The 13277-nt window shown below is 41.4% G+C and overlaps 1 long non-coding RNA gene across 1 annotated transcript; it reads right to left on the bottom strand.

The window, feature by feature from the left end:
- LOC112070984 (uncharacterized) lies at positions 1 to 11723 on the bottom strand. Its single transcript, XR_011475713.1, has 3 exons — positions 11634 to 11723; positions 3606 to 3675; positions 1 to 85 (listed from the first exon to the last, which is right to left on the bottom strand). It is a non-coding gene; the product is annotated as an uncharacterized lncRNA (long non-coding RNA).
- Between the last annotated feature and the right edge of the window lie 1554 nt (positions 11724 to 13277).

Here is a 13277-nt window from a genome sequence, read left to right as displayed (position 1 = left end):
TCCTCTCCAGGGGGGGTGGCAGCTCTGGGTGGCTCTCTGTACACTGGGACCCCCCATCAGAGTGGGAGCTCTCTGCCAGGACCAGCTGCAGAGTCAGAGACAGAGAGAGAGAGAGAGATTGTGAGTCAGAGACAGAATACCAGAGACCAATTTGGACATAGAGATGCACAAAAAAAGAGACAGACTGAAAAAGAGCATTCATGTGTTGCTATAGTTCCCAAGTCTTGTATTGAAAGCTGGAAATCGAGGTTCGAAAAAGAGGTACAAAACAGACAAAGAGAGGTACATATATATTCAGTCACAAAAACAGACATAGAAACAATACATAAGACATGCAGAGACAGATCCAGGCACAGAGACAGATCCAGGCACATAAACAGATCCAGGCACAGACAGATCCAGGCACAGAGACAGATCCAGCACAGAGACAGATCCAGGCACAGAGACAGATCCAGGCAACAGGACAGACAGGAACAGACACAGATCCAGGCACAGTAGACAGATCCAGGCACATAGACAGATCCAGGCACAGAAACAGATCCAGGCACAGAAACAGATCCAGGCCACAGAAGAAAACAGATCCAGGCACAGAGACAGATTCCAGGCAAACAGAGACAGATCCAGGCACAGAGACAGATCCAGGCACAGAGACAGATCCAGGCACAGAGACAGATCCAGGCACAGAGACAGATCCAGGCACAGATCCACAAACATACATAGTTAAGAGAGTTATCTGACAGACATAAGAGACAAATTCCCTACTGGGCACACCATGCCATTTCAACGTGGATAATTGGGTAATATTTGGTTGAGACGCTGATCAATGACATTTCAACTTATCACTCTGCTCTAAAAGCACAACCAAAATCCAATGGAAAAAGATGGAGATATAGCGGTTGTTTGTGTCAGTCTGTAAATTGTTGTTCGTATGTGTATGTTTGTATTTGGTGTGAGTAAAAATAAAACAATAAAAAATATACTGTTGTCTGATTTTTGGTTTAGTTGTCATGTAAATGTTTTATCACTGRGCTTTCAACCATTTAAAGTACAAGAAAGTTCAAATGAGAAAACAATATCAGATAACAAGTTAATGTGTTATCCCTGTGCTTCATCTAATAGCACAACCAAATGACGTTGATTGCAGTTGAGATGACATTAAAAGTACATAGTGCAAGTGACCAATGCTGTCGGAGATTCTGCACAGATATTATAGCAAGATCTCCACAGACCTGCGACCTTTGCATGATATCTTGAACATGCACAATTTCAATTTGAAGGAAATGCATCTAATGCTTGGATAGTTTCATCTGAGCTACTTAGCTTAATCCTATTCTTTAACTTTTATTTTGGGTTTAGTTAGAGACGTGAATCCAATATATCATTTGTTAACTTGTCGACAAGTTAATAGGCTGTTAATAGGTTATTATTTCTGCATTGCAAAAGTGATATTGAATTGTGTTTGGTTGTCAACACAACCAAATATTAACATTTCAAGGAGTATCTTCTGCACACTGACTTAGTCCAGTTTGTCTACAAATTAATAATTTATAGGTTGGATTCACGTCTCCATCTCAACTAAAAATCAAAGTTAAAGAATAGGACTAAATCAAACCAAAATGTATTTAAAGTGCATTTAAAATTAGCTTTGATTTGATTTAGTCCTATTCTTTAACTTTGATTTTTAGTTGAGATGGAGACGTGAATCCTACATATGAATGATTCATTTGTAGATAAACTGGAATTAAAGCCAGACTAATATAAATCAGTGGCACAGGTGGAACTATCCAAGCAGAAGATACAGTATATGTTGATATTTGGTTGTGTTAACAACCAAACACAATTCAATATCCAGTGTGTCTACAAATGAATAATTGATATGTTGGATCTCATTTGATATTTGTCACTGACCACTACCAACGTGCTATCTTGAGAATGATTATTGCGAGATCTTCACTTACTAACTAAATAGATTCAGTGCTGCTATCGAAGTATTTCCAAAGGGAAGGTTTAACAGAGCAAATGAAACATAGCCATGCTTCAGAAGTCAAATATAATCAATGATACTATTTAGGCCAATATAACATTTGTGAAGTCAACAGCTATTTTTTCAATTCAGCCCAGGATTCAACTAATAATAGACAATACATACAGGCCTATGGGTTTCAAGCTTATGGTTGATTTCAATAATATGTTGGATTCACGTCTCCATCTCAACCAAAAATCTAAGTTAAAGAATAGGACAAAACCAAATCAAACTTTGAATGCACTTTAAATAAAGTGTGATTTCATTCTGTCCTATTCTTTAACTTTGACTCTGGATGGGAGACCAGATGAAGTCCCAGCCTATTGGGTTTTCTGACAGTGGATACAACTTGAAAATCTGAAGTTGTTTCAAAGGTAAAAAAGGTAACATATTTTATATAAGGTTTGTCTAGGTTGAAAATTGGTTACCATGATGACATAGTCCTGTGGTTGAAATTTCACCCTCAAAACAGTTTACGTTGATGACTTTTTGCAAATCCAATGTATTTTCCGTGTAGATTCCCCGTAACAATAAGTTGACAAATTACGTTGAAACTAGACGCATTAAATTAGACACATTGAAGGGTCCTGAGGAATAACTGGTTGCTATGCATAAATAACTTAGGAAACAGAGGGAACGTCACCGTGCACATTGCTTTCACTCTGGTGACTGTGTGTGTGTGAGCACAAAGGCTTATGTAAAATGGCCCATAGATACAGCTGCTCCGCTTTCATGTGAACCATAATAATGAGTGTTAAAGGAAGGAAGGAGAACTTAATAACCCAGACATGTTTAAGACACGGGGAAAACATCAGGTAAAATACAGCCTTTTATCAAAATCTCAATTAGAAATTTGCAATACTTGACTTTTCATCTACCTGTTATGTTTTAGGATTGTCCCACAATCCTATTTCTTAAAAAAGGTCTCACAATTGTTTTGGCACGTTCTTACCCTACTCTCCTTGTTTCACCACTGTGCTGTGTTACAGTTGACTTGGTTTCCTGATGGTGATACAGTAAATCACCCTCTTGTTCGACAGGATGGAAGTATTCTCTCATCACAGCATGTCATGTGTATGTAAAACTGCCTGTCATGATAATGTTATGCATCACTGCTCCTAGCACCATGTACAACTATACCAAACTAACCTGTGTATGGTATCATGAAGGCCTATGTTAGCCTTGTGATAAGATGCAATTATTGTTAACTGTCATTATATGTCGATACTGTATAATATTGTTAGTAAAACTGTCAAGCCTGGTCAGGTGTGATGTCGTTGTGCAACCATGCCTTGGTTCATCTCCCATTGGCTGAGCTCACACCTGTATAAGGCTCATAGCATAGAAGCTCAACAACGAGTGAATCCCTCTCTACTGTAGAGTCTTGAGTGCTGTACTGTGGAGGCGTGACAGTGTGATCTCTCTAGGTAGATACACTATACGGGCCGTTACACTACACGTATGTTTATCTACACGCTGAGCCAGCGAGCCGCAGCGAGGAGGAGAGGAGAGCAACAGGAGCGGGGGCTACTGGACAGGGGGAAACGACGTGGGGAAACGACGCGCCATCCGTCTCACTTACCCAGGACACCACTCTCCCGTTGAAGCAGGGCAACTTGGCGTTGTCATCGGAAATCTCCTCTTTGACAACCCTGTGGAACGGACAGACAAACACACAAGCACACACAAAGAGAGAGAGAGAGAATGAGTCAACACTAGGCACACAGCTGTTAGCCTAACACCCAGGAATCCTCTCTACTAGCCTGCCCTGCACAGCTGTTAGCCTAACACCCAGGAATCATCTCTACTAGCCTGCCCTGCACAGCTGTTAGCCTAACACCACCAGGAATCATCTCTACTAGCCTGCCCTGCACAGCTGTTAGCCTAACACCCAGGAATCATCTCTACTAGCCTGCCCTGCACAGCTAAAGCATATCGCGAGTGATTCATGCTTAATAAGTTGAATTTCCACTTTTTAACCGTAACGAGCTTCACCACATAGTTACGGTTGACTTAGTCCATTGAATGCAGATAGATGTTGAGCCTCATCCTCCATAAGTGATCTGCTGGCCCTGACTAAGCACAACAACATGATAATGGTGCAGAAACATGACATGTACAAGCACACCGCTCAACAGCATGTGCATTGTGCTGGCGTGTATATGTGACAGGTCTGGYCATTGGGGAAATACATTGAATTTGTATTTATCTTGCGCACAATATATACCGATCAAAAATATAAACGCAACACGCAACAATTTCAACGATTTTACTGACTTACATTTCATATAAGGAAATCAGTCAATTGAAATAAATTCTTTACGCTCTAATCTATGGATTTCACGACGCAGCCATGGGTGGGCATAGCCCCACCCACTTGAGAGCCAGGCCCAGTCAATCAGAATGAGTTTTTCCCCACAAAAGGGCTTTATTACAGACAGAAAAACTCATTAGTTTCTTCAGCTGTCCAGGTGACTTCTCTCAGACGATCTCGCAGGTAAAGAAGCCGGATGTGGAGGTCCTGGGCTGGCGTGYTTACACGTGGTCTGCAGTTGTGAGGCCAGTTGGACTTACTGCCAAATTCTCTAAAACGACTTTGGAGGAAGCTTATGGTAGAGAAATTAACATTAAATTATCTGGCAACAGCTCTGGTGGACATTCCTGCAGTCAGCATGCCAATTGCCCGCTCCCTCAAAACTTGAGACATCTGTGGCATTGTGTTGTGTGACAAAACTGCACGTTTGAGTGTCCTTCTATATTCCCCAGCACAAGGTGCACCTGTGTAATGATCATGCTGTTTAATCAGCTTCTTGACATACCACACCTGTAAGGTGGATGGATTATCTTGGCAAAGGGGAAATGCTCACCAACAGGGATGTAAACAAATTTGTGCACAACATTTTAGAGAAATAAGCTTTTTGTGCATATGGAACATTTCTGGGATCTTCTATTTCAGCTCATGAAACATGGGACCAACACTTTAAATATTGCGCTCATATTTTTTCAGTATACATTATAGTCATAATATATCCACATTCCAAATAGGCTATACCCTACCTCTTCACCCAGGGACAGGGTAGTATCTGCCAGGTTGTCAGGATTTAAAAGGGGTATTAATAGAGGGATTGAGTGTGAGTCTACTTCAGTGTGTACATCTCAGATCGTAAATTCCCCACAAAAATACCTCCTAGTTACCCTCTGACCCGTAGGACAGCGTTTAGAATTAACCAGCCACACCTGCTGGGCTCCTGTCACAGAGTACAGACTACAGACTCAGAGCAGGCCTGGTCTGGAGGCCTGGGATACACACAAACACATAGTATCCTGGATCCTGGGCTACAGGGCTGCAGTTATGCCTATTTTAGAGGTGGGAAACTAATAGCTAATAATTAGCTAATATAGGTGTGAATTCTGAAAAGATCAGTTCAGTTCATCTAACCAATATAGTTCACCCAACAACATCTCACTGTCTCCCAGAGAGTCCTGGAACATGAACAGGACAAAGACACTACTTCAAAGAAAAGCAACAAAGTCTCTGATGAAAACTTTACACCGGGTTTCTCTGAAACTGCTGCTCTATTGATTTAGTTTTTCCCCTTCACTTTTCCAGGAGTTCCTACTCACATGACGACAGCGAGTGACTGTGTGTGCTGCTGTGGTTGTATTATACTGTATTGTGGGAGTGGAAGAGAGAGATAACGTAGTCTTGTGGCTGGAACTGACTAACACAGAGAGAGAATGCTTCTGTGTGTGTGGCCTGTTCTGTTCCACCACAGAGAGGAAGAGGGGGTGTGATTCACATCATTAGGTAGGAAGTGTTTGCATCCTCGCTGTAGAGCCACATGACCAACTGTAGGTAACTTGGGAGGATGTGGGAGCGGTCAATACAAACAAATAGCCTACAGTCAAAATCAACAGTTTTTAACTCTTAAGGTCTTGGGATGGGCCTCTTATATATTGTTAGAAGTGAGTGCTAATTGAATCCTGTTCCAAATTTAACAACATAATATTGATCAATTAATGGTAAAGTATCCTGCGTTTCTGATATAAGTTGATCAAATAGGATACCTATAACATGAATCATCTCTCTCTCTCTCTCTCTCTCTCTCACACTTTCTGTTAAAAGCATTAAAACCAAAGGAATCCAGACACACATCCAAAGCAAACAAAATGACGTGCACTCTGTAAACCATGACCTTTCTTCATGCATACTTTCATATTCAAACAGAATTCAGGAGCAGAATTTGCTACACCGAGTTCCCCAATGCCTAAATACATCCAGAAGCTGTCTCAGTAGGTGACACACACACAGGAGGGCTGCGTTTAAAAAGGGACATGGTGTCACACTCTTGGTTATCCCATCCTCACAACTCTCACTTCTCAAAGCCGGCAGTTTAAACGAGTCTTAACAGATTTATTTTACAGGATAATGACAGAAGATTTACAGGGAGATTGCTACATATTCTAGTGGTGGGCCAGCTGTGTGTATGTGTCTGTGTGCGTGTGTGTGTTGTTGGGATTAGAGTTGTTTATTTATATCCAGGACAGGAGGAACGCTAGTTATAGTCTGGGCCAACAGCACAGGGTCAGGAGGGGCGACCAACCAAGCCAGCTGGTTTATAGTCTGGACCAACAGCACAGGGTCAGGAGGGGCGACCACACAGCCAGCTAGTTATAGTCTGGCCAACACACACGGGTCAGGAGGGGCGACCAACCAGCCAGCTGGTTATAGTCTGGACCAACAACACAGGGTCAGGAGGGGCGACCAACCAGCCAGCTGGTTAAGTAGTCTGGGCCAACAGCACAGGGTCAGGAGGGGCGACCAACCAGCCGGCTGGTTAATTGTAAGTCGCTCTGGATAAGAGCGTCTGCTAAATGACTTAAATGTAAATGTATAGTCTGGGCCAACAGCACAGGGTCAGGAGGGACGACCAACCAGCCGACTGTTATAGTCTGAACCAACAGCACAGGGTCAGGAGGGACGACCAACCAGCCGACTGGTTATAGTCTGGGCCAACAGCACAGGGTCAGGAGGGACAACCAACCAGCCGGCTGGTTATAGTCTGGACCAACAGCACAGGGTCAGGAGGGACGACCAACCAGCCAGCTGGTTATAGTCTGGGCCAACAGCACAGGGTCAGGAGGGACAACCAACCAGCCGGCTGGTTATAGTCTGGACCAACAGCACAGGGTCAGGAGGACGACCAACCAGCCAGCTGGTTATAGTCTGGACCAACAGCACAGGGTCAGGAGGGACGACCAACCAGCCAGCTGGTTATAGTCTGGGCCAACAGCACAGGGTCAGGAGGGGCGACCCACCAGCCAGCTGGTTATAGTCTGGACCAACAGCACAGGGTCAGGAGGGAGACCAACCAGCCGGCTGGTTATAGTCTGGACCAACAGCACAGGGTCAGGAGGGACAACCAACCAGCCGGCTGGTTATAGTCTGGACCAACAGCACAGGGTCAGGGAGGGACAACCAACCAGCCGGCTGGTTATAGTCTGGACCAACAGCACAGGGTCAGGAGGGACAACCAACCAGCCGGCTGGTTATAGTCTGGGCCAACAGCACAGGGTCAGGAGGGGCGACCAACCAGCCGACTGTACACTGGCCTATAGTCCAAGGCTTTCACTCACCATAACAGAGTACACAAAATATGTGTGATTCAAATGAGGATGAAAATGTCTTTAATAATTGAAGAGGATCAGTTCCTCAACCCTCCCTCCTCTTCCTGAAACTTCAGGTTCTCAAACGTATCCATCAAGTTACTGTACAGTAATAATAACAACATGAATATTTTAAGTGAGGTAAATGAGAAGAGCATGTGCAAAGCCAGCAGATTTGACCCTCCATATGGAGCTGAGTATTCATCATACCAAGAGCACTGACGTCCTTTCCTTATATCATTAGCTTCAGTGAGCCTCTATGACAAAGATTTTTACTAAGGTCTCAAACAAACATCTCAACCGTTGCCACGGCAAAACAGCATATTATCAACATCAAAGCTATCAAATGATACTGAGACTGTAAGGCTATTTTACTACATGGGTTGAATGAATTGTCCATTTACTGTACATTTGCTGGAAAAATACAAATCACTACTAATTTGTGTGGTGGAACAACATTACAGTATAATGTAGTATTTTACCAGGCAGTTGTGGGATAAAAACTCAACAGCAACCCAGATTTAAATTCTATGCTACACAAATCTATGCTTTAACTGCTAATTACAGACACACAACACGTCAAGAGATATAAGCTAAACATTCTATGCATAACCATACACAGACGGACTTCATACATTTTCTGGGCAAACAATTCCTAAAAAATTATGTGTTGCACATTCACTAATCCTGATATCATTAGCACAAAACTAATATTTCATTACAATTAAATAAAACATGGTCTTCCTCCCCTTCACAACAGGGGGTCTACTATGTAAGACTTTGCACTGACTGAACATTTACAAATCAAACACTGTCTATAACTGCAAGGGATTCGTTGTGTTTCCTCTCTATTGGAGTCTTATTATTCCCCAGTTATTTTCTCTAACAGCCATACAGTACTGTCTGCAACTCTATGGCTGCGTTTACATAGGCAGCTCAATTCTGATCTTTTTTTCCACTAATTGGTCTTTTGACCAATAACATCAGATCTTTTCACATCAGATCTTTATCTGACCTGATCTGATTGGTCAAAAGACCAATTAGTGTCTAAAGGCAACCTATGCAGTCTATGTGATACCAGCCATATTATCCTTTGTGTGTCCCTGACCATCAGTGTTGTTTCCATACTGTGCCAGTTGTACAGCCAGTACAACACTGCCTGCTCAAGGATTTCACTTTCACATGTGATGTTCAGTGTGTGAAACAATCTAACAATGATATCCTAGTACAGATACCAATAGATAGAATTTGTTGATTGACATGACAAGACACATAGCACCAGCTCTTGTGAACGATTGAATAGGCCTAAAACACTGTACTGTAGCGCGTTCAACAACCCCAAACCCTAACTTTAACTCTTTAGAGCAAACATGTTGTGTTTGCTTTCCTAATCAGGTGGTGGATCATCTCTCCTGGGGCCCCATGGAGCAGTCTGCCCCGGCCCTGCACTAGGATTGACTGGAGGGAGAGGGACAGGACAGAAGGCCCTGCTGAGGCCACAGTATAGACACAACTAACTAACCTGCTACCAGAAAAAACCAGTTCCCTCACAAGGTCGTGCTGCCTGCTGTGGGAAACGTCCGAGGTAGTGACGTTTCTAGCCTGTGTGTGTTTGACAAAAGACTGCCTGTCTCTCTGTGTGTGGGTTTCATCTTTTGATGTTTGTGATAACCTGGTACTAAAAACAGCTTGGCTCGCCAATCGCKTCTAAACATCTTCAATAGCAGAATAACTGGAACAATAGTCCAGTAGCACAATAACCTATTGGTAAAAGGAATTAAGTGTACCTTACTGGCTACTGGATAGCTGCTGACTGCATTCAGTATAAAGTCACCAGCTAATACATCAGTCAATGTGATGACTCAATGTGATGACTCAATCCAAATAAGGATAGTACAATCATATTCACACCAGATGGAGAGTTAGGGCTTCTATAGAACTATGACTTTGTGTGTGTGCGTGCGTGCCTGCCTGCCTGCGTGCGTGGTGCTTGGCAACATGCTTGTGATGGTGTGAGCTTGTCAGAGGAGAAACAGACATTGACACAAATATGTCATCCTCCAAGGAGAACTCTATAACAAGTGGACCTCTAACCTCCTACTATTGGAGGTGTCCATGTTGTCTGAATGTATGGGAGCAGGGGGCGGGGAACGAGAGGTCAAACACCTTCTATTAACAGGCCCATAACAAGAAACGTTACCATCTCTATAGGCCTGTATGACTGGGGGAGTATCGGTCTGTGTAGAAAGACTGAGTGATGACAACATAATAATGAGCGCAAAGAAAAGGTTGAGAGGATATACTACTTATAATAAAAAGTAACTACAATCATTCATACTTATATTTAGCATGTATGATGAATTACTCATGAACATTTCCTGTATTAATTCTGAACTAATACTAGTAAATACCGTTTGAAAAAAAAGAGGGTATATCCCCTCTACAATAAATAAAACAATCTGTGAATAGACCATAGGTTATAATAAAAACATCTCTATTCAACATCTAATCAGTCAGTCAGTTATATACCAACCTATTTGATGTCAGTGATAATTCATTAAATGTCTGATGACATGCCACCATGTCACAAAGAATAAAGTTATATTGCTATCACTGGAAATCTATTGGCCAATATAGTCCACTGTACACTGTCCATTCACAGGACAATAGGCATAACTATAAAAGCAGTGACATGGGCAATTAAAACGCGCGTTATTTATTAAATAGAGTATTAGTGTTAGGAAGGTTGTTCGGCACATTTACGTGAGGTATGTCAAGCAAATTCTTGCGCTATATTAGACGATTAAGCCAGGCCGTCAGTCCACGACACTCGCTTCTTTCTGGGGGTGCTCTTCTACCGGGCAGCCATGTTTCTACTCAGAGCATTTTCAGCTGATTTGCGGCCTACAGTCCCATGGCAAAATGACAAAAATGGTCAAATCCAAACAACGAAGAGTAAGTTTTTAAATCAATGAGGTGATGTTTAACCCATTCGTTGTAACATGTATGACGAGCATATGTCGCGTTGTGTTTTCCATGTTCGCTTGATTCACCTTCTGCCTAGCATCGGAGGACATTACCTTTGTATGTAAACGATGTGTGTGTGTGTGTGTGTGTTCGTGCGCGTGCTCGTGCCTGTAAAACAGAGGGCCATGAGAGGGATACATGATCCCTACTGTGACCATTCAGTCAATTGGAATATTTAAGAAGCTTATTTGACGCATCGGATGAAATGTAATAGCCTATTTTATTACATTAAGTAAGATTAACAAGACATATATATGTCAAAGTTGTCATCATATAGTCATGCAGTCACGTTTGATGACTGTCTCCTGAAAATCATGATTGGCTACAGTTAGGCTATGTGACCATTATCGGCATCAATCTCCGTTCTACTTTTTCTGTTCTTCTCTCTCTTTATTCCCTATTCACATACGTGCTACATAGTCATAAACACACAAGAGAAACCTGTCTGGCAATAATTAATTTGGAATCGATACCGAGTTAATGCCAAACACCGAACATGTGGAGGCTTTGTCAACGTAACATATCATATTAGATATGCTTATTACATGATGATGACAACACAGCGCCGCCTTATAAACGTCTAGTCTACAGTAACCTCTTAACCAACATCGACTACAATATAAGCGGATCATGTTAAATGTCATCATGGGATATTGGTGTGACGGGTCCGAACTTCAAAGGATGATCTATTCTATTGCGCATTGGATACAATGAATGAACAGGTGCCAACAGCAGATTAGACACCGCACAGTCCTGCGCGAATGTTACAATGTTGCAACCTTTGTTGTGAAATTGGACACATGGTTGTCAGTGTAACCAACCAGGGCTGGGCTACATGTTTACTTCTATGATAAAAAATAACAAGACTACAACATACACGGCGAAGAAATTGTAAGCTTTCATGGTGGCTACTTACCCAAAATCCTGGTCCATGGATTTGAAAAAGAATTTGTAGCTATTGACCGGACGATTGTTAAGGACATTTTTAAAATCCGCTAAAGTGACTTTCTCAGGAGAAACGGATAATTTCACTAGATAAGGAGTCTCCTCCTCGTCAATGTGATATATTATTTTAGTCTCCGCCATGAGAGTGAGGGTAGGACAATCATTGACACAGGAAAGGAACAAGGGTTGGCAGTGCAATAATAAATAGGTTTATGAGGCTATCTGTCTATCTATCTGTCTAAGACGAAATGCTACCGTGACAGCATGAATAAATATAACTGTAGACCTCACGCTGGAAAATAAATAACCTTGTCTTTGATAAATTAAGTAGAAATCTAGACATAATCGAGTTCTAAATGACTGTATTCCAGCTCCAATGTGTCTCGGTACGGTGGCTCTCTCGGTACTAAAACAGGAAGGGACGGTCCACATCCTTGCGATATCGAGTTGGGAATATTTCAATTTTTCCCAGTAATTCGTTAGACAGTGCTGTCATCTAGTGGTGTGTTGAGGCTAGACTGCTTAATGTTCTCCATTATACGGTACTAGTCACAGATAGTACTGCAGTCTGCACCATAAAGAGAGAAGGGTTTGGAGAACACATTTTATTCAGTAAACCTTTGGTGGTGATTTTCAGTAATAGTTTTAACTGTTGATAATATTGATAATTATATTGATTACTAAAATTATATATATCTAAATATATTAAATCATTATCTTCGTTATTATTAGCCTTCTTTACAGTCATCTAATTATTACAACCTAGATACAATATATCCAATACCCGATATCACTGTAAATCAATGTAATAATTACTAATTCATTACAATAATTATGATAATTATTATCAATATTATCATCAAGGTGTACAAATTTTCTTGATCACCTTTCCATCCAATTTGTCAGTAGGTGGTAGTCTTGTGCTGCTGTACAGTGGCAGCAGCGTCTATCTACAGCAACTTGCTTGAAAGATATGGAATGAATGGTGGTTTCTAACCTCTACCAGCAAATACTCTTGACCATTAATGCCAAAAGTTATTTTCTTGAATAAGGTTCATTTCAATTTTTCTTGATAAGATTTTCTTGAAAAGAGAGCTTATTTAACCAATCATTTAAAGCTATGGGCTTGGCTTTATATTTTCTTCCTATTCATACAATAGTAACACAATGTACACATTGTAATACAATTATTAAATAATGGCCAACCCAGTATTGTTTTTTTATTAATCTTTATTAGAGCGAAGATAATGAACCAGATGCTACTGCACAGATAACTTGCTTGCAAGTAAAGCTTCCAAACTGAAAGTGTCAGGACCCCTTTATTCAATTACAGTAATTGAAACATATGACATCTTCTACAAACTTACTTAGTCCTCTTCGTTCCCGTTTCTACACGAATCCTAATAACCCAGATTGCAAGATTCTTTGTCTTGTCAACTTGACAGCTCCAAACTTTACAGTGTATTGCAAGCCTGCATTACACAATTAGACAATCACTCACATACAAACGGACATATCCTAACATACATTCCTAAAAAACACATCTGGATTCTGTTCAAGGCTTGTTTTCCTGAGTTCCATTACATGTATAGCCTTCTTTGTGGTCCATGATCAT

The sequence above is a fragment of the Salvelinus sp. IW2-2015 genome, unplaced genomic scaffold (assembly GCF_002910315.2).
Source record: "Salvelinus sp. IW2-2015 unplaced genomic scaffold, ASM291031v2 Un_scaffold1482, whole genome shotgun sequence".
NCBI lineage: Eukaryota > Metazoa > Chordata > Actinopteri > Salmoniformes > Salmonidae > Salvelinus > Salvelinus sp. IW2-2015.
The sequence above is the reverse complement of the archived record's forward strand: the minus strand, read 5'-3'. Positions and strand labels throughout refer to the sequence as shown.